The sequence below is a fragment of the Episyrphus balteatus genome, chromosome 1, assembly GCF_945859705.1.
Source record: "Episyrphus balteatus chromosome 1, idEpiBalt1.1, whole genome shotgun sequence".
Lineage (NCBI taxonomy): Eukaryota > Metazoa > Arthropoda > Insecta > Diptera > Syrphidae > Episyrphus > Episyrphus balteatus.
In genome coordinates, this window is record NC_079134.1 from 97,074,871 (window position 1) to 97,095,713 (window position 20,843).

A 20,843-nucleotide genomic window follows, 5' to 3' on the forward strand; every position below is an offset into this window, starting at 1 on the left:
GGAGGAGACTTTCAAGAAAAGGTTCTTGTTGGTGGTTGTTTTTCTTAATTTTTTTTTTATTTTTTAGGCTTAGGTTTTTTTTAAACAGATTTTTGCGTTGATTGATGGTATGATACCTATGTGCGAAGGTGTTTGGTTTTTGCAATTTTTTTGTGTTTTTTTTATGAAGGGACTGAGAAGTAGGTAGGGACATAGAGTTTTTTTTTATCTTCTATATAAGTTGTGATTATGTACCTGACGACATAATGCTTTTTTTTATGAATTTAGGGTGTGTGGTCTAGGTGGTTTTCGTTGGAAGGAAAGACGTGTGGTGTATTGTGTTTACCTATATAGAGCGAGGGAGAGGAAAAAAATGTGCCAAGATCTTTATTCTTGTTTTTTTTTTTGCATGAACAAAATTAGGGACATATGTAGGCATGGTATAAGAAGACAAGGTATGATCATTAGAGCCGCCATCTTACAAAATGGGGTAATAGTGTTTTGACGTCTGGCATTTGGCAAAGTCAAAAGCAACAACAAATTCCAAGACAAATTTGTTTACAACAACAATTTCAATGGGCTGGGCTGTCAAAACACTAAGTAGCCATCTTTTTTTTTTTCATTTGACAGTTCTCTATACTTTAGATTTTCTAATGATCATACCTTCTATTTTTATACCATGATATGTAGGTACTATTTTTTTTTGCATTGTTTTCCTTCCTGTTTGGGTTATTGCAAATAATTTTTTATGATTTTGTGGCGTGTGTATTAGAAAAAAATCATTCGAAGACGTATGGTGTGGTGTCTATTGTGTATTTAGGTATAGAGCGAGGGAGAGAAAAATATGTGCCAAGATCTTTATTCTTGCTTTTTTTTTTGCATGAACAAAATTATATAGGTATCTACATATAACATTATACATATAGAAAGGGATATGTTATCATGTTATCTAGGAAAAAATGATTCTCTTGAAACCTTTAAAAATCAAAGAATATGATTTAAAAAGTCCTGTTTTTTATTTTGAACTGCTTGCGCAAGTACTATTTCATTGTTTTTTTTTATAATAAAACAATTATACTGCCTTAAGACCTTACAGTTAGAAGTAACATTTTTCATCTCATAAGATTCTCCAAGAGTTTAACTAGACTATTTTAAGGGATCTACAAGTATTCTTGAAGAATACTTCTAGATTCTAATAAAACTGTTAAGAGCGTTAAATGGCCTAGTTATGGGAGGCTCTTCATACTCATAGCAATAATACAAGTTTCTTTACAATACTATCTTTCTCTTTAACCGAGTTTCAATCTTCTTATGAGATGACAGATGTATAATCAGAGGCCTCTCGTTGCGGGAAAGAGAACAGATTATTTGTAAACTTTAAAAAGATATATCTTTTTCATTAAGCATTTAAAAGAAGAAAAAAATACTTTTGAATGTGTGCATAAAGTCAAAAGAACTTATAGAGGTGTGTTTAGAAAAAATAATTTGTAAGACAATGAATTATTATTGTGGGTTGTAATGGCATGGCGATATTTATATATTTAATGTTTCCTGCAACCAAACAATATATGCGGTTGAAATTTTATCAACTAAGTTGTACATTTTACCTAAAAAAAAAACAAAGCGCCTTTGAAATATTGCATATTTACATTATTTATTTTATAATTTTAATAAGGAAAGGGGTTACCATCGCATGTTTTTCAACCTATCAAAATCTAAGTTCAGGCCATAAGTTATTGGTTTTTAATTGCTATTTTTTCAATTTTTTAAATTATATAATATAACTAGAGTGAGATATGAAACCGGGAGGAAACATTTTGCCTGATTTCGTCTGGCAAAAATGTTTAAAAAAAAAAAACAATAGTTCCGTATAGGTACGTAATCAATGAGAACACATACAAACTACGATCAAAATTAAAGCCTAGTACGCAGATCGCGCTAAAATTTATCTTTCATACAAATTTTCTCCAAAGATAAATTTTAGCGAGGATTTTTAGCCAGGTAGTACGCAGTTCACGCGCTTAATTCGAATTCTCATCTTTTGCAAAAAGTCTCCACTCAATTTAGCTCGCGAAATAATGCTCAGCGCATTTTTTCACAGATAAATTTTGACATTTTTGTGGTTATTGTTGTTGCTGCAAGGAATAAGAGGCAAAAAAAACCTTGAAATATATAAAAGAAGAGGAATAAAACAAAATGAGAGCGTAAAAAAGGTATTCTGCAGGTAAAAAAATTATGTAATGTAATATTGAATGTAAGCTGGTATAAGTAAATGAAACTGTGATTCAGCCGTTATTTTTAAATTTAAATTTATCTTGGCTTTCAGGGAACGCGTGTACTTTGTATATAAAATCTATAGTACTATCATGAAGTGCAATTTTTTAGTTTGTTCGTTACCTGAGGGGTCGCGAGGGCGCTTAGATCGAATTAATAATGGGAGTAAGGAGATGAGATATACATTTCTGTTTGAAATTTGACATATTTTTTAGTTCGTTCGCTAGCTTACTTTTTTGGTGGCGCTGTTTTTTTTCATGATAGTACTATAGATTTTATATACAAAGCGCGTGTAGAGATAAAAATTGTCAAGATAAAATTTAGTTTAGCGCGATCTGCGTACTGGGCTTAAATGTTTAACTTTGAGAATTACTTAATCATATACTTGCCCAATGATCTAGTTCTTTTTTAAACTTCTTACACTTACATTTAAAAGTAAAAGTTTTTCGACATCTAATTCAATTTTTTTTTTTTTTTATATTTTAACCAAAAAAGAGATCAAAATACGCCTTTACGTATAATCTACTTATATACATACCTACCTCTTCCTATACATTTTTATGTCTCTTATAAATAAATATATTTATTTCAATGGCAACAATGAAGAAATAAGTCAACGTTCATTGTTTGTCAATTAAGTTATTTAATCGGGATTGTAATGTTTTAAGTTATGGTAACCCTGAAAACTCACTGTTTGTACATTAAAAATGTCTGCTGCTGATGGGACTCCAACTCTTCCTTTAAAATCTTTAAGAGAATTGAATTATCTTTGCACACTGAATAAGAATGCTAAGAGAATTGAAAACTAATTATGAAATCAAAACTTTTCTTATGAGATCTCAAATGCTTTCTCAGGACTTAGATTTAATAAAAGTGTAAGCGGGACATAAACAGCAAAAATAAAATCAACTAGCAACTAACCCTTAAGTGCGAGTGAGAGGACAATATTGACAACTAGTGAAATGAGCAGAGATCACAAGCGGAAAAAACACACACACTAGTGTATTTCGGTTATTTCACCACAGTCGCATGTTTGAAAATGTGATGGGTATGTAAAAACAAGAAAAAAAAAAATAGGAATATAAACAAACAAAAAAAAAACATCAATATAGAAGGGAGTTTCGTGATCAAATAGAAATTGATATCCGACGATTTCATATAAATACATACACAATTCTTATGAGCAACAAGGTCACATTTGAAAATATTCATACACATAATCTCATCTCTCATGTTATAAACTTCTCCAGATCAAAAAAAAAGAAAACACAAGAATGCTTTTTCTCTTCTTATTCAATATCGCAACGCGACCCTTTACTCGTTCATAAATCACAAGAAGTTGAACAAGAAACAGAAGAATGAAAGAGAAAACAAAAGAAAAGAATATATACATAATTTTTTCTTCTGATTTATTCTGCAGACACAGCATTTATAGTCTTCTTCCTTACTCCTTTCTTTGTTGTCTTACACAATTTATATAACCCTCTCTGTCTGAACCAAAACCATTTACACAAACTGATGCTTGCTTGCTGTTGTTCATCTTGATCAATGCAAGCTTCGTACCTCTTAAGGATCCTATTGCAAGACTTTTATTATACGAAACCCAAATAGTTTCTTGTTATAGGAGGTATTAAGAGCTCAGATCTTGTAAGAGTTTTAATAGAAGTACAAAGTAATTAAAACTCTTAAAAATGTGTTGCTATGAGACTAAACAGATTACGAAACTACTTTTAGAGCAAAATGTTTATAAAAAGATTCTTTTAAGACTTTAACGGCCATATTATTCACTAGTTTAAAAAATACATCTGGATGTAAGCAATGTAAAATGTCAAAAATAAATCCTGTTCCATAATATTCACTACTTAAATCCAATCGTAAATCCAATTTTTTAAATCCAATCTCGTTTAATCCAAACAAATTTAAACTGCTCTCTGGAGGTCCGTTTAACTTTATAAATCCAGATGTAAGATTCATTTTCACAGTGTTCAGTTGTTTTGTAAAGTATTTTGAGAAGGAAAAATAAATTTAAATGCAAATTATACAACATTTATTGAATAGTCACATAATTTTTTTTGAGTGAATAATATGAACAAAAAATTAAATCCTTGGATTTATGAAATTCAGATTTAATGGATTGGATTTAAAATTAACTTTAATCCAAACTAAATCCAGAGTGAATAATATGGCCGTAAGTTTGTATAATCCTATTCCAAGACGAAAAATTGATTTAGCTATAAGATTTAAGTACTTCGAAACTACAGAAGTGTTCAAGTCTTAAAATAAAACAGTTATGGAAACCATTTAAGTTCCATAACAAGGAATTAATTCTTCAGTATTGCAATGGGACATAAAAGAGTCTTATGAGATCTTTTTTCAGATTTCGAGAGCTTAGCTCTGGAGAGTTTGTTAGTTGGGATGGGCAGCGAGCCTCCCAGACATAGTAAGACAAATTCTCAGGTAAGTTTTCAGGTGTTATCAATGAAAAAAGTTGATCAATTCAGGGTTAATCCAATACGGTATCACTTTATTGTATCCTTAATTAAGTTTAAAAGTTTAAAAAATAGTTGACGAATGGTTAATGTTTCATAAATTAATTTATCAACAAGTCCAGCCATGTAAAAACAAAAAATAAAGAGGTTTTTTAGAAAAAAGTAGTTTTGGTTTTTTGTTAATTTTTCGAAAATCACAAAATATTTCTCAATTTGGTTTTTTTTTTTGTTTAAAAATGAATAAGAGCATCAAATTTAAAAAACTAAATTAGTACTTAATTACATGAAATTTTGAAAAAAATTACTTTGAATTTTTTTTTCCAATTTTTTTTCAAAATTTTTATTTTAAAAATTAATTTTTCAAAAACTGTGCCATAAAATGGCTTTATTTAAAATATTTGTAAAAAACTAGGGTTTTGGCTTTACAAAAAGGTGTAACACGTTATTGTAAGTATAACCTTTGATTTTTAATAATTTTTTTTCCAAAATAAGTCAATTTTTTTTTAAATTGCCCCTCCCTGCTAAACGAAGGGGAATAGACCCTCCCTACGATTTTTTTCTTGTCTCGAACTAACCTACACGCTCTAGTTTTTTGGCACATTACTCCTGAATCCCCTTGTATAAATCACTCTTGTATGCATATAATATAAGAATATTGCGCGAAAAAAATATTGTTGATTAATGTACTTAGTATCTGATGCAGAATCAATAAATGTTATGTATTAAATTATCATCTGAATTAAATTGATTAGTGAATTAACTAAATTATTTTTTATTGTTTAGGTATCTAATAATAATTTTCATAATTTTATGGGTTTAAATATTCTACTAAATATTAAAAGAAATGAAAGATAAGTTCAAAATTCTGAGTTTGGGGACCAGTTTCTCAAATACACTGCTTTCAATTTCCGTATACTTGATTTTGAAATTTGTCAATTTGTTAGAAAACTGCTTCTGGCGCTTAAATAATGTCTTCAAATAACTCAGGCAATCTTTTCATATCATTTAGGAATTTTTTTTTATTGAAAAAAAAAACCAACAAAACACAATTTAAAGTCTTAAGTAATTTAAATTTTAAAAGCAAAACGGAAGCAGTGCAATTTTTTCAATTTCAGAGATAAGAGTACTTTTAAATTACCGACGTTTGTAAGAAAAGATCATGAATATCGGATCTGTTTCCGCCCTTTACAACATTTTTTAGCTTCAGTTACTCCACTAAATAATTTTATTGTTAAATTAGTAATTTTCTTAACTCTACACAAACGAAACAACAACAAAATTAGAATGTGTAATTCCTTTCGTTTATCTACAAGACATGAAAAATAAAAGAACTAAATAAAGGAGGAATTTATTTCCTTTTTTTCCAATTTAGTAGGTAGTAAGGTATTTAATTTTGTTCTGCAATATGGATAAAAGACAAACCAGACATTTGAATGTTCTCCGTTTCCGCAGTTCTTGATTTATAAATTACACTGGTCAACAAGGTTTTTGTTACATACACCAAGATATACTTTTCTATAGGTTTTTTTGGTGCTGAGCTCGAATCCGAAGTCACATCACGTTTTTGAGATAATCCCGTTAGAATATCGAAAATGCCGCTTTTTATCAGTTTTCGAGGTTATTTCTTAGCATTTGTTTATTTGTTATTAATAAATTTGTAACAGTTTCTAAAAGAACTAAATCTTGTCTTTCTAAATCCGTTGAATCTCTTAAATATCTCTTTTCTTCTTCGAGAAATGTTTGTAGTATTGTAATTTTTTTGTATGCAGCGGTGCCCCTTTTTCATTTTGCCACCCGGGCCCTTTTGCCCCAGTCCGACCCTGTACCTACTTGTTTCACCTAACTAATTAGATACTCATGATTTCGTACCCCAGTTCAACAAGACAAAAAAAAACACAAACCAAATCAATGCGCAAACAAATAAAACTGTGCATGCATTCTTAAAATGCATTCACAATCCTTTTGCATACCTACACACAATTACTCATACTCAATCGCGCCATCCAAGGAAACAAAAACAAAACTAAATTGCAAAAAAAAAACAAAAAAAAAAACAAAAAACCAACCCAAATATGTACAAGTAGGTACATATTCCTTATTCTTTCTTTCTCTTCTAATAGATCTTTTGTGAGTAGGTTAGGTACTGAACTACTGAGTAAGTTTTTTTGTTGTTTTTTTTTCATGAACCGTTCTCGTTGAGGCAGACTGACCAGCGTCAACCGCATATTCTTTTGATAGAAAGAAACAAAAAACGTGCGCCAGGAAGACTCGATACTCGAGCTACAAGGTCTACTTCTATGGACAGAAAAAAAAAACACATATGTGCACAACGGTCTTGAGTTGTAATCGTATCTGAGTACTATTTTCCCTTCAAGCAAACAGGTCCGACCTCGGTCCGAATCCGCTCCGCCTGAGGCGGAGCTGAGTCCGACTTCGGATCAGAAACTGGTCCGAAGGCGGCTCAAATTAGTATGGAAATTATAATCACCGCGAAGTCGATTGCATATGTATTGGTGTGGTGAAAATCTCCATTCCGAGAAAACGGAGCCGAAGGCGGACCTGAGCCGGAGCAGCGAAAACCTACCAGAAAGAGGAATAAGAAAGGGATGACATTTCGCATTTGCGACCAAAAAAAGAACAAGATTAATTTTTTTTTCACTGAAACTGTTTTATTTTTTATTTTATTTTGGCAAACGAAATTTTCACAATAAACACAATATAAAATACAATACATTTTTTTTCATTTTATTTCATTTGATGCTGCTGCTGTTGTTGGTGTTTTTTTAGATACCCAATCGCATGTTTCACCTTCTAGATTTTCCTTCATCATTAGAGATTACATCTACAACACAAGAAACAACATTTTAACCCAAACACTTTGAGCGATATATACAACATACCTTTTTTTGTTTCCATATTGTTTATAATTTGATATTGTTTATAATTATACTAATATTATAATAACAACGACACGAGACACGACGCGACGCGACTATACACTTCAACGAAACATAACAAAATGACGCTTTTGCTCTTGTTGGCTATGTCTGTTTCACTTTTTTTTCCATTTCTCACTTTCCACCACGATTCTCGTTCGACTTTGTGTTCATACACAAAAAGTTGCAAGTGTGTGAGTGCAACCCCGCTTTTCTCGGTCGGAGGTCGGACTGTCTTTTCTGGACTCCGTTTTCTTGCTTGAAGGGTTCTTTTGTGCTCTTATACTTCAAATACGACGATTTTCTGTTTGCCTTTCCATTTTTTTAATTGACAAACAATATTGGGGATTGGAAAAGTTGATATGCGCTACCGGTGGTCAAAATTTGCAACTAAATAAACAGGACGGAAGGAACTAGCGCCGCGTTGTTGTGAGAAATGACAACAGAAATGTCAAGCTGTCAAGCCTGACATTTTTTTTTTTTTTTGTAAACAAACACTTTTCTTTCACATTACAGTGGTCGATTATTTTTTGAAAAAAGTCACATTTAAGACATTTATATTCATAAAAAGTGAATTAAATATCAGAATGTTAAAAAAAACGTTCATGTAATTCAAGTAAACAAGTGCGGTGTCGTGTTATTTGCATAAATTTGTATATTTTACAAAGGGTATTCAGAACTTAACATTTTGTCGTTATTTCTGTCGTCGGTCTCTATCCCCGTTGTGTTTGGAAACCTCAAAGTCATTTTGTCGGTCGCATCTCGGGCTGCGCAAAAATGAACCAAAAAAAAAAAAACAAAAAACCTTGCGTGAAAAGTTGAAGATCAAAAAAGACAAAATGATTCCAACTGCTGGCGGCAAGTCACAACAACAACCGAACCAGGATCTAAGAAGAAGGCTGAACATGAATCAGAACCAACAAAATTACATAACAACAGCAGTGTCACCACCAGCAAAAGCAGCAGGAGAATAAAGATAAAGTCATACTACGTAGGTAAGTTCTATTTGGTCAGAAAAACATAGAGCTAATGGAGCTTTAAACTATCCTGCAGCCTGCACAGATACACATTTAAAAGAATTTTTTATTAATTGAAAATCTTCTGTTTTTATTCTTTCTTTCAGATCATCATCTGACCTCCTAGAACCTAGATGAAAGTCTAACGATTAGATTAAATGGTAGAAGAAGTTATATTAATAATTAATTATAACTATAAGAAGAAAGAAATAATATCGCTTTATACAAATAATCATTGAAATAAAAATGTATATACATTTGTATGTACATACAAAATAATTTAATTTTTTTTACTGCTCCTGGTTATTTCCTAAAATAAATGCAGTATCTAGGTAAGTATTATCGCTCTAAAGTTCAAGTGGTGCATTTAAACACTGGCAAGTTTTCCTTGAAGGAACCACTGACCTCAATGCAATAACAATTTTTGTTTATGCAAAAAAAAAAATCTATTCATATAGTTGTTCAATTAAAAACGAAGAAAAAATAACAAGAATAATAAAAAATTATTTTTATTTTAAATTGAACGTATTCAAAATAGGTTTAATATTTAAAGGATTAAAAATTTAATCTGCGTAACAGTATTCAGTATACCTAGTATTTAAACAATTCAATTTGAAAGTTATAAATTAATGTAATTTCATCAGACGCAATACGGCTTCATCATTCGTTTTATATATATAATTTGTAATATAATCGCCAGGATCCTGATGCACCTGCAGGCCTGGTGTTTTTTTTAAACTTTCATCGGTAGACGATGTTTTTTCACTTGAATCTGGTGATTTATCAACGCCTGCATTCGGATGATCTAATACGGGCATGTTGATGCTTACGGCCACAGGTGCTGAAGAATTGTCTCCACTTCTTTGTTGCTTTTTTGTTGTTGTTTGGCATTAACCTGATAGAAAAACATATTTTTATAAAAAAAATCATGCTAAACGATTAAAATCAAATACCTACTTACCTCATTGCCTGCCTCAGCGGAATCTGTTATGGGATAATTATTTGAAGGTGATTCCACCGACTGCAAACTCCCGAATTGTAATCACCAGATTATCATCTTTTCCGCTCCATCTCTTTCTCTACCAGAAGATTGCCTATTGCGTCCAACATCAATGTCAGACTTATGGGAATGCATTTTTTCAAAAATGCTCTCAATGTCTGCTTGCAATATTGAAGCTGTGTTGTTTGCATTAGAGCTCATTACCATGCCGCTGAATTACTTATATCCTTGCCTTCACCACAAATAAAACTCTCGCTTACACAGGCCGATGATGTTGAGGATTTTGTGCTTACACCTGCATATGAATCAGTTGATTTTAAAGACGTCTTCTTGAAGAAGGTCAGCCAACATATGTATTTGACATTTTGAAGAATCGAATTGCTTTGGAATCTACTCCAGCCTCAGATGACTCTGAGAGCCTCGTCTTTTTTTTCAACAGCTTTTTCGTATATACAACATGGGGCTGGGCTGGTTGCATCTGTTGATATTGTTGCTGTTTTGGGCCCGTTTGTTGTGTCTTGGGAAACGACAAAGAGCAAGTTCCACATTTAATGAGATTGGACTGATGAGCTTTAGTTGAGAAAACATTCGTTTTGTCGCTCGTGTACTCGTACATCAAAATCGAGACGCGACCGCACAACGATTTCGGACTACAACAACACGATGGTAACAAAATATTTAATTCCGAATAAGTTTTATAAAAATTATGTTAACACGACACTAATGTTTTAATTGTATGAACTTCTTTTTTAAGCTTTTTGTATTGCTTTTTACGTATTTAATTGTATTCAACAGAAAGAAAACATTGAAATGCGAAAGAAAAGTGTTTGTTTACAAAAAAAAAAAATGGCCTGACAGCTTGACGTAAACAAAACTATTTCCAATTTGTGAAGGCTAGGTGGCGCTAGTTCCTTCCGTCCTGTATATTTGGTTGCAATTTTTGACCACTACGGCGCTAGTAGTATATCCTCCAATCGCCAATTGCAACACCACAGATCACCTCATATTTTTATTCCTCATCTCAACCTGAACCTAGCTTATGAAAAAAATATTAGAGAAAAAAATGCATTTATTGTTCAGGTTGTTTTTTTAAATACGTCCACAATCCATCTGCACATACACAGCTCTATTTTTCTTCCAAAAATCCCGCCTTAAAAAAGAAACAGTTAAAGCGCGATTTTGCAATGCAAAAACACAACAAGAATACAAGAACAAATTTCAGAGATACAGAAAAATAACTATTCCAACTCAAGAGTCAAGACCGTTATGCCCATGATTTTTTTTCTTTTCTATCCATACAAAAAGATCTTCTCGCTCTGTCTGAGGCAGAGCCGTGAAAACACATGATACTCACTCTCAAAGACCACGTAAAAGAGAATCAGAGAATAAATAATCAAAATTCCAAAGAGAAATAAAAGCATTTTAAAATTTCTCAAATTTTTCATTGAAAAGAGCTTTTTTAAAAGCTCTTCAAAGTGGTGATTTTCAGTTTCATATGTCATTTTTTTCTATGAAGATGAGATATCTGTATATAATTATTTATGCTTTAAGTTTAAATCAGTATGTATTATATGATTTAGGAAAGTACCTACCGTCGGCTTTGTTATAGAACCCTAAAATTTAAAAACTACAGTACTACTTACATATCTAGTGTAAATTCACAAACGCATCACTGCAGAAATAAACGCAAATAATAAGCATCACCTAAAATGTCAATTGTTCATTATTGCAAAATTTGTTTAAACTGATGCGCAAATATAAAAAAAAGCATCAAGAATTTTCTTGATAAGTTGTTGATACCGATGCGATTTGGAGTAAAAAGGGCGGAAAAGGACAATGAAAAGTATTTAATCAAGTTCTGAATTAATTAATTTGATGAATTTCAGGGAATATTTTACCAGCCCACAAATTAAACCACTAATAGAAACCAAATTAAATTATGAAGGTGAATTTATGGCAGGCAGAAAATCGAAGTCAGTATTGTGGAGGAAAGTTCTTTGAGAGATAAAATGTGTGGCTCCAGATTTTAATTACAACAAAGAGTTTTTATTAGTACATTCTATCATTAAGCAAAAATTGTTTTTAAACGTAAAAATTTTTGTCAATCAGCATCGCATCGTCATCAGCAACGATCAGCATGACAGCATCGCAAAAAAGCAGTGATGAGTAATCACTACCAAAAAATTTGACATTTGTGAATTTACTCCTAAATTTTCCAGCCTTTGTCTATACAATTATACGCATATAAATAAATTTTATTCGCAGTTTTACGCAACATAAATGTGGGTGAAAATGTAATTGTATTTTCACGCACTAGTCTTGATTAATTTCAAGATCAAAACTCGGATACATTTATCTCATGAAACATGAATCTGACAACCATATCTCTTGTTCAATGAATCCTTAAAATGTTCAAAATTCCCTACTCTATGGAAATATGCTTACCTTACCTGTGAAGAAAAAAGCAACAAGTTGATTGCATATTTACTGATTTCAGTAGGGCATTCGACAAACTAAGCCATGAAGTACTTTTGAAAAAGCTAACAAGAATTTGACTAAATGAAAACTTTCTTTCATGAATATCTTCATACCTTATAGACAGGTATTACTGTGTAATGTTTAAAAATGACTGTTCTGAGAACTTTAGAGTAAATTCTGGTGTACGTCAAGGAAGTCACCCAGCCCCATTGCTCTTTGTGTTATTTATAAATGACCTTCCTTCTGTTTTCTAAAACTCAAAAACTTTATTCTATGCTGACGACGTGAAAATATTTCGAACAGTAAATTCCCTATCCGATTGTAAGCTCTTGCAAGAAGACTTAAAAAGATTTTGGGAATTGTGTTGCACAAATCGCCTTATATTAAATAATATTGACAAGTGTAAATCAATGAGCTTTACACGAAAACAAAATTTAATTGCTTACAACTATGAGATAAATTCGTCGCAATTATGTAAATTATCAAATTTTTCTGACCCCGGAATCAATTTAGATCCGAAACTTACTTTTACTGATCATTATAACCACATTATTAAAAGAGCCAATGTAACACTTGGCTTCATCAAAAGATTTGCGCGGGAGTTCGAGGATCCATATGTTTTGAAGGTTCTTTATATTTCATTTGTAAGGCCAATTCTTGAATACGGATGTATAGTGCGGGCACCTTACTATATGATTCATATAAACAGAATTGAAAGTGTGTAGAGAAGGTTCATGAGATTTTCGTTACGTTTTCTTTCATGATCCGATAGAATTGTCCTACCTCCATACTCGGATAGACTTAAACTTATTAATTTACCATCACTTTCAGTTCACAGGGAGTATTTCAATTATGTTTTATAATTGGGATAATAAGAGGTTCAATATCTTCTTCAGTGTTGGATCGAATGAATTTTAATACTGGGCATGATGGTTTAAGAAAAAGGTTACCAACTTGTGTGTTTTTTAGTAGATCTAACTATGGCGTCAATTTCTCTATGATCAACTAATAAATATTTTTAACAAAAACTTTCATACAATCATTTCTATTAATGATAATGTTAAATCCCATAAATTCAAAAATAGCTTCTTTAATCAATTTAATTAATGTAGCAGAATTTAGTTTTTTCTGTTATTATATATATGAGTACATTCAGTTTCAATGTTAATATATGTGTATTTTATTGTGATTAATTGACAATTATTACTCATATATTGAGTTGAAGTTTAATAACTCCATTGTTAGTATTTAAGATTATTTCTAATGTTAGCATTTAACATATTAAATAAATAAATAAATAAATAAAACCATGTTTCAGCAACAGGGGTGAACTTCCTCAAGACATTTAACATTTTATAGCGCTGAATATTCCTCATTTCATAGCAAAAGCGCTGATAATGGCTTATATTTAGAGATGCCACGAACATTCGGCCACTATTCGGCCTATTTTCTGGTATTCGGTATTCGGCCTAGTAGTTTAACTATTCGGCCGAACACCGAATACCAAATGGACAAGAAAAAAATATAAATTATTATACCAAAATGTGTATTTTATTAAAAATTTGTAATTTTAGTACTTATAATCTACTAAGGCAAGTTGTGGTGAATGAAAACTATTTGTTCCGCATTTGTTCGTAGTAAAGGATTACGTTTATCTTCGTAGACTATTCCTGCTTCGGAAAATAGTCTTTTGCTGTAAACACTTGTCCACGGTGGGCAGGAAGCATCGATAGGTTGCACAAAAATGTCGACAAAAACTGCAAGTTGGGTTGTATTTGTTGATGATTATACGTGCAAAATCCGTTGGAATTGATATCCTAGCTGCTTCTTTTCAAAAGTTATTCATATTTTTATATTTCTAATCCGGGCAATTTGGAATAAAAATCAAAAGTTCTTAGGCGACAAGAATTGATAACGGTATTTTGTAGATTCCATCCTTTAAGAAAAAAACTTTTTTTTTTAACATTTCTGTCAATATTTACAAATTTATTATATCCAAGAAATTCGCGGCTTTTTTTTTTGTTATTTTGACTTTAACTTTGAATTTCCAATTAATATTTTGACAGAATTGAGAAATAAAGAAAAGCTGTATCATCTTTTACGTCATGTTCCTTCTTTCTTCAAGTTTAAATTCATTGCGCATGGGCATGAGAATTTTTTCATTTGCACATTTGCGCTGCAAATATTTGCGTTTTACATTTATGAACACCTGACATTTATCATTTGCATTAATGAACGCTTTGCATTCGTCAGACTTGCGCAACCATGCATTTATGAAAGCACCCCTAGTTTTTTAATATTTGTCTTTGTATTTAACGTGATATTTTAGAAAATTGCCCCTCCCGACTAAGCGGGGGGAGATGGACCCCCCTCCCATAGTAAAAAATTAATGTATTAAACTCCTCTACAAAATACCGTTATCAATTCTTGTCGCCTAAGAACTTTTGATGTTTATTCCAAATTGTCCGGATTAGAAATACAAAATGAATAACTTTTGAAAAGGAGCAGCTAGGATTTTAATTCCAACGGACTTTGCACGTATAATCATCAACAAATACAACCCAACTTGAAGTTTTTGTCGACATTTTTGTGCAACCTATCGATGCTTCCTGCCCACCGTGTGTCCCAGGGAGACTTTAGCAAATGTTGTCAAAATTGGAAATTTTGTAGTATGTGTTGACCACCACTTGTATGGGTCCGCCGTTCGATTAGTCCTCATATATGTGGGATTAAAGACGACAACACTGGTTCTAGTTTACAGACTGCAACTCTCCACTCTTACGCAGCGAGCAAGCTTTGAACAAAATGGCCTGAGAAAAGATTAATTCAACGACGAACAGCGACCCACGACTGACGTACCTAAAAGACGTGAAACGACGGTGTATTTTTTCTATTTCTTTTTTCTTATAATTAAATTGTTTTGAATTATCCTTTTTTTTGTTTAAATTACACTTAAATTGAATTAAATTTGTTAGAATCATAGTTCGGGTCTTTTTATTGTTTTCTTATCCCACAACTCTGGGGGCTCAATACCGGGTACTTTCTGAAAATAAAATCAATCAGATTAAAACCTAAAAAAAAAAAAATCGGGAATAAGAAGAATAGAACATAAAAGACTGCGCGAATTATCAAATCAAATCGTCTCTTGATCGTTTTTGTTTTTTTCTGTGTTTATAGTAAGCCGCTACACAGAAAAAAAAAAGAGATAAAGCTATCAGTATAACTCCCGGTAGAAACGACAGTACGGTAAAAACAACTTTCTTACAGTACGAACTGGATTACGGTACAGACGATTCAACTTGAATTCACGAGGCACGTGACAATCAAATTTCTGGAAAACAACAACTTTATTCTGATCTGGGTTTGAAATGGGAGGCAGACGCAAGAAAAATCTTAATAGTACAGCCATAACGACGGGGCTTGATTTTTCAGAAATGTTGGAAGCTTTAATTAGACGGGAATCTGATGTGACGAGGCGAGAGGTAGAACTAAAATATAGGACGCATGGGTGGCGTCCGAAGAGATGTCGAGTTATCTCAACTTGCTGAAGAGGGCGATGACGTACAGGGTGCTTTCAGTGAGTTAAGAAATAACATATGCCTTTAAATAACGAAGCGAATGGTGGAACAGGGCTTGGGTCAGGACGTGGAAGAGGTTTTGATGTCAATAACCAACAACCACAGGGTGAAATGTCAAATATTGCAACGAGGCCAGAAATGGAAGTGTCATTATTACGTACAGAGATCGAAGAACTAAAAAGACGAAGTGAGCGGGCAAGTGTAGGAACCTTTGAAGACGAACTTAATGCGGTTTCTCAATTTAGTGGTGAGGGCGACGTGACAGCATGGATCGATGAGTTCGAAACTGCTTCCACGTTGATGAAATGGGATGAAATGAAAAAAATACTTTTTGCTAAGCGGTTGCTGACGGGCACCGCTAAAATGGCTTTAAAGACAAAGCCCACACTTATAAAATGGCAGGACCTTAAACAGTTCTTGACAGATGAATTTTCCAACACGATGACGACAGCAGATGTGCATAGGGCGATGATGACTAGGCGACAAAAAAGTGGGGAATCTGTCATGGAATTTTTGTTTGCGATGCGAGAACTCGGTGCAAAAGGTGGTATAGACGAACGATCTGTTATTCATTACGTAATCGATGGCATTGACGATTTGTCTGCCAACAAGGCGATGCTGTATGGGACACATTCCATGAACGATTTTAAGGTTAAGTTAACCGAGTACGAACGTTTCCGAAACTCTTTAGGGCGACAAACTCATACGAATTTGAAGACTTCAAAGACGAGAGGCGATTCTTCAAATAGTTCCAACATTCGATGTTTTAACTGTGGCCTGAAAGGGCGCAAAAGTAGGTTGTGTGACTCTAAGTGCAAGGGACCCAAATGTTTCAATTGCGAAGAATTTGGACATCTATCTCCAAATTGTCCCTTACGCAAAGAAAATGTAAAGGCTAAGGTGGTGAACGTGGTTCAGTCAACCGAGTATTTCAAAATTGGATCTCCAACTTTGGTAAGCGATAACAAAGTTTTCAGAGGTTTATCAGACGGGTGTACAAAAGCTTATGGTTATTTCCCGGCTAATGTTGAAATCGATGACATTACTTACCATTCCAAAATATACGTAGTTTCATCAAAGTTTTTGAAGCAAAATCTTCTGATTGGAAAAGACATATTGAAAGGTACACGTATAACTCTGGGTGCAGATGGAGTGCAAGTAGAAAAGTTAGAGCCTGAATTGAGAAACTGTTAAAGATGATGTTCCTATTGCTCAACGTCCTCGGAGGTTGGCTCCACTGGAAAAAGAGATTGTTGACAGACAGGTTCAAGAGTGGCTAGATGCTAACATTATTCGCCGAAGCAATTCTGAATACTCATCCCCAATTATGCTTGCGAATAAAAAAGATGGCAGTAAAAGACTTTGTGTTGATTACAGAAAAATCAACAAGATCATAGTGCGTGATCACAATCAGGGCCGTCTTTAACTATCCTGGGGCCCTTGGGCACACAAGAATTTTGGGGCCCTTTTGGAAAGTAAAATAAGTACAATGGTTGGCTTAAAGGCAATGGTTATGGTTAAAAAGGGGTGCCAATATATCGTTTCATATAAAGTAAAGGGGCCAATAATTGTACCCTGTATCCGTTATAAGTTTCAGTTTGAAGAATTGGAAAAAAGAGCTCAAACGGATTGATAGATTTGCTAAAAACTCGGTACAGACGATTTCTACGTAATTTTCAAGAGCCGTTTTTTTTATTTTTTGCCTTTTTATTTTATTGTCTCTTTTTCAACGGATATCTCCAATATAAAGTTTACGAGATATTGCAATTTTCTCAAAAACGGAAAACGATTTGCTTTGAAAAAAAAAATATGTTTTGCTGCAAATAAGGCCGCATTTTTGAAAGAAGAAAAATATTTTTTGGACCGTTATTAACGGTACCTATTTGCCATAGAACCGATTTGTTAATGAAAACGACACAACCGATTTTAATGAAAATTTTTACATAAAAAGGTTTAGACTGATATTAAAACTAAGAAAACTTAAAAAAAAATTATTTTGGATTAAACAAAAAAATTAATTTTTTTTTTTTTGAAAAACAATTTTTTTAAAAGTTATTTAATGAATTTTATGTGTCAATCTTTAAATACGAGAACAATTCGCAATTCAAATTAAAACCATTGTACCATGGCGTTTTCCATTGAACCAAAACATTGATGTACCGTCGACGAGCCGGCAATAGTTTTTTTTTCCGTTTTCCAACGGAAAAAGTATTGATGTTTTTTGCCAACGAATTGATTCTTTTTCGTCTTTTAATACGAATCTACTCATATTTTTACACTGATTTTAACACGCACTACAAATTTGACAGTTTTGCAAACTTCAAACGAAATTATTTAATTTATTTAAGGAAAAAGATAATGGAAGAGAATTCGTTGTTTTTATTAATAAATAATAAATAATCTTACCTACAGTGGAAAAAAAGGTATTTTTCTTGTTTTTTGAAAATATTATTGTCTTATTTTTTTTTTGAAAATTGAATTTGGGTTTGGTGGTTTGGATTTAAATTTTTTTCCGCATACAACGCCACATATTTTGTTTTCTTTTTGAATACATATATTTTCCGTATAGGTAGAAAAAAATGTATTTGATTGTTTGGTTGCCATATAAAAAGTAAAATTTTTTGGTAGATGGTCTGACCGACAAAAATGTTTTGAGAATATAATATTCGTTCCTTCGGGGCCCCCTGAGAATGGGGACCCTGGGCACGGGCCCCGTGTGCCCTTATGGTAAAGACGGCATTGATCACAATCCTTTGGCTCTTGTAGATGATCAGATTGACCAGGGGGTCAATTCCCGATCTGTGAAACTGTGAAGTGATAAAAATTATATCATTTCAATTTTCAAAACGTTTTTTCATTTTATCACTTCACAGGCAACCCTTTATGCGATTCTCAAACTTAATGTGTACTAAAAAGTACTAAATGAAAAAACTTTCATTTTTGAGGAAAATAGCTTATATGAACAAAAGTTTTCATAATAAACAAATTCGAATTAGCCTAGTGAGTAAGGCGGTTGCCTTTTACTCTACCGGCCTAGGTTCGAATCCGGTTGTAGTTAAAATTTTTAATTGTGTTTTTTATTTGTTTATTTGTTTTCACAAGAATATTGGGTTGTGATAAATAAATTTATAATGTTAAAAGATTTTGACATTTGTTTTATTTCTTTCACAAATCAAGAATCGAATTTATTATGAAAACGTGATAAAACTTATCACTTCACATTTTCACAGATCGGGAATTGACCCCCAGCTTAGTTCAGCCAATGTTTACACCACTTTAGATCTGGAAAACGGATTTTTTCACGTTCCTGTCCATGAAGATAGAAGTTTACTTCTTTTGTTACTCATCGTGACCAGTACGAGTTCAATAAAGTTCCATTTGGTCTTTGTGTATCGCCAGCTGTTTTTCAATGACACGTGAATTTGATATTCAGAGATCTTATGATCTCAAAGATTGTGCTGCTCTATATGGATGACATTGTTGTTCTGGGAAAAGATTACGAAGAGGCGATTCGCAATTTGAGCAAAGTTTTCCAAGTAGCTAGCGATTATGGGCTTAGGTTTCGTTGGTCTAAATGTCAATTCCTGTGTCTTAAAATTGATTATTTAGGATTTCAAATCGAAGCTGGAACGATTAAACCATCAGAAGCCAAAATAGTAGCAGTTACAAAGTTTCCGCAACCGACGAATGTGGTGAAAGTACAAAGTTTCCTGGGTCTTACGGGCTACTTCAGAAGATTTGTTCCAGGCTATTTGTGATAGCAAGACCGCTAACCGATTTAACAAAAAATGACGTAAAGTTTAAATTTGGACCTGAGCAGAAAGCCGCGTTTGAGGAGCTCAAGAAAATCCTAACGACAGCTCCGGTTTTAACACTCTATCGACCAGACGCAGAGACCGAGTTACACACGGATGCATCGAAATGGGGTTTCGGAGCAGTCCTGCTGCAAAAAGATAATAATAATTTTTTCCCAATTTCTTATTTTAGCAAAAAGACTTCACCCCAAAAGCAAAACTATAGCAGCTATGAGTTGGAAACTCTCGCAGTAGTAGCAGCATTTAAGAAGTTCCGACACTACTTGTTAGGTATTCACTTTAAATTAGTGACAGATTGTGCAGCATTCAAGGGCACCATGGAGAAGAAAGAGTTTTCATCCCGGATTGCAGGTTGGGTGCTTATAACTCAAGAATTTCTTTTTAAACTTGAACATCGGAGTGCAAACAAAATTCGTCATGCAGATGCATTGAGTAGAAATGCGGTAAGTCTAATTAAAGGCGAATTTTTACAAAGAATAATTGCAGCTCAAGAAAGCGATGAACACATCAAGGTTATAAAAAAGCTACTTGAACAAAGCCCGTACGAGAATTTCATTTGCGAAAGAGGTATTATTTACAAGAGCGACGACGAAGGCCGGAGACTACTTTATGTACCTAAGAAGATGCAGGCTGAACTTTTAAGAAGCATAGACTCTGATGGGCATTTCGCATCAAGAAAAATGGAAGAGTTAGTAAAAAGAGACTATTTTATACCACATTTGGCTAAAAAATTGGAATACGTTCGTAAGAACTGCATTGCTTGTATACTGGCGGAAAGAAAAGCTGGAAAGCAGGAGGGATTTCTTTCACCAATTGACAAAGAAAGTAAGCCACCTTGCACATACCATGTCGACCATCTTGGTCCACTAGAGAAGACTACTAAATTATACAGCTACATCTTTTGCGTTGTGGATGCATTTCCCAAATTTGTTTGGATCTATCCTACCAAAACAACGTCGACGGCGGAGGTAATTGCGAAGCTGGAATTGCAGAAAGTTTCATTCGGGAGCCCAGCCCGAATCATATCAGATCGAGGATCTGCATTCACCAGCAAAATTTTCGAAGAATATTGTCAGAACGAGAGAATTGAACACCTTGTCATCACAACTGGCGTTCCAAGAGGGAATGGCCAAGTTGAACGCTTAAACAGAGTGATTATTTCTGTTTTGACAAAATTATCGGCCGACAATCCAAAAAAATGGTACACACATACGAGCTCACTTCAACGATGTATCAACTCAACTTGGCAACGGAGCATTTAGACAACACCATTTCAAT

At 33.1% G+C, this 20,843-nt stretch overlaps 1 long non-coding RNA gene across 1 annotated transcript; it reads left to right on the forward strand.

Annotated features, from left to right (window-relative positions):
- The first annotated feature begins 8,079 nt into the window (after positions 1-8,079).
- LOC129906652 (uncharacterized) lies at positions 8,080-8,973 on the forward strand. The gene is made up of 2 exons (XR_008770839.1): positions 8,080-8,673; positions 8,802-8,973. It is a non-coding gene; the product is annotated as an uncharacterized LOC129906652 (long non-coding RNA).
- The last annotated feature ends 11,870 nt before the right edge of the window (positions 8,974-20,843 follow it).